Source organism: Centruroides sculpturatus, unplaced genomic scaffold (genome assembly GCF_000671375.1).
Source record: "Centruroides sculpturatus isolate CEXI.00-Female unplaced genomic scaffold, Cexi_2.0 scaffold2185, whole genome shotgun sequence".
Taxonomy (NCBI): domain Eukaryota; kingdom Metazoa; phylum Arthropoda; class Arachnida; order Scorpiones; family Buthidae; genus Centruroides; species Centruroides sculpturatus.
This window is the reverse complement of record NW_019389551.1, coordinates 62210-64810: the sequence shown is the minus strand read 5'-3', so window position 1 is coordinate 64810 and position 2601 is coordinate 62210.

Sequence of the window (2601 nt, the reverse complement as noted above, 5' to 3'; positions counted from 1 at the left end):
AATTTTATGGCGTGTATCTTCATCACTTTCTAACAAAATAAACATCATTTACTAATCTATAATTATCCATTTACACTAAAAAATAGAAAAAAAAAACAGAGTGATTAATATAATCGTTAACGTTAATTCAATTTTTATCTAATCCTACCTTGTTTTTATAAAATTTTCTGTATTTGATAACGTTGATACGTCGCTTAATTATATTAAAATTTATATAAAAATAGAAATATCCAAAGAAAAATTCCCAAATTTTATAAAAAAATAACTAAGTAATAATTTAAAAAATAAATTTTATATAAATGTAAAATATATACGTTTACTTATCTAACAAAAAAGCCTTATTTGGACTGCAATTTGAAAAATTGTAGACCTATAAATTTCCACTGTCGTCCGTCTGTCTATCTGACCTTCCTTAGTCTTAAGAACGGCGTTAGATAACCGAAAGTCAAAACTAGATATAAAATTCATAGGGTTAGAGGACCGATTAACTTTATAAGAACTTCCTGTTTAGATAGGAGGTCGCGTGAATTCGATTCAAAACTTTTTCCCCGATTGGTTAGTTACGTATGTAACTGGCACGATTCTGTTGTTATCAGGAAATGTATGATATACAGGGGCAAGAAACTACTAATTTTAAATGAAGAACATATATTTTAAATTGAATAAATAAAGNATCCGGTCATAATTAAAGTAACACAGACATAATATTATTCGAAGGTGATGAATGTCATCCAGTTTGTTAAGCCTTCTCAGCCATCCTCAGCCTCACTTGTGCATCTTGTAAACTATTACTAATAAATCATTTAGTTAAATTAAAAATTGTACTCATCTTCATCATCACTTGCGGATCTTGTAAACTACTTTATGACTAAATTATCACAAGAATAAACTAATTTATAACGTTCTTCATCAAACATATCGAAAAAAATTCATGTATAAACATAAATAATGACAAGCTTTTCTATGAAATCTTAAGGATGCAACCATTCATGGTTTTAGTCTAGTACAGAAGAGATTTATAATACAGTAGAAATAATTTATAGATGCTAAGGATGTAGAGTATAGTAACCAAACATAATTTATAGAATCTGAACGTATAGCAGAATGGTAAAAAAATAATCTATAGACTTTACCATTTTCTAGATATAAAAAAATATCATTTATAGGTGTTGAAATCGTGTAAATTTACAATTAAAAATTTATAAATTTGATTGTAAAATATAGTATTATCTACTATAAATTATGGGCATAATGCTTATTATGTAAAAATTTATGATACAGTCAAACATGTGAACAACGGACACTGGCGAAAACATGAAGATGTCCGTTATTCGAGGATTATTTTGTATGCGCTTTGTCAAAAATTAAAAAATAATAATAATAATTGATCACTGTTTAGAGGTGTCCGTTGTTGAGAGGTGATTGTTATTGGCGGTTCAACTGTATTAATTTATATGACTAAAATTGAACATCTTTCTTAGGAGTGGAAACAACACTGGATGTAGTTTTTAAAATTAAATAGGCACAAAATAAAAAGATTAAGTAAATTTTTCAACATAAACTCATAAAGTTAATTAAAATTATTATAATTAAATATTTTTCTTAGTTAATTTCGTTATAATGAGGTTAAAAGGATAGGATTTTAAACTCATTCTCAGTCAAGAATGTAGCAAATTGAGTGTTGCTACTACTAACCAAAACTATTAATAACAAAACTTAAAAGAACGGAAAGGAAGAAAAATTTATTTTACTAATTTACCGAAGTAAATTAATTAAAAATAACTTTTAAAAAATAATAAAACCAATTTTACTTTAAAATAAGATTAAAAAAAAGATTTTATATAAGTGATGTTTACATTGCTTTAAACTTTCTTTTAAAACAACGTTTATCTTTTAAGTCTTACTTTCTTGTATATTTTTCTTAAATTCCATTAAAGAATTAAACTTTAATTGTAAAATTTACAAAGTAAACTTTGATATACTTTAAAATTCTTAATTTTAAACATTAAGAATTTCAAATAAAATATAAAAATAAAATAAAATATTCATAAACTATAGAATCTCATTGATTAAAGGTAGGTTTATATAAATTTTGTTTGTTTGTTTATTTCTTTAAAATAAACTTAGACTATTTAAGTTTTACATCGATTCGTAAGTTGTGTACATCCTATTAGTCGTGGACATTCAATCTAAAGTAATTTTTTTTTTAATTTTTCTGTAATCAATCATCCTGAAAATTTCTTAATGTTTATACTGTCATAATCAATCGTTATAGTATAACATGTAACCCTTCCTATTCTACTAAAGCCTGTCAAAGGCTTTCGTAGAATAGGAAGGGTTACATGTTATACTATAACGATTGATTATGACAGTATAAACATTAAGAAATTTTCAGGATGATTGATTACAGAAAAATTAAAAAAAAATTACTTTAGATTGAATGTCCACGACTAATAGGATGTACACAACTTACGAATCGATGTAAAACTTAAATAGTCTAAGTTTATTTTAAAGAAATAAACAAACAAACAAAATTTATATAAACCTACCTTTAATCAATGAGATTCTATAGTTTATGAATATTTTATTTTATTTTATTTA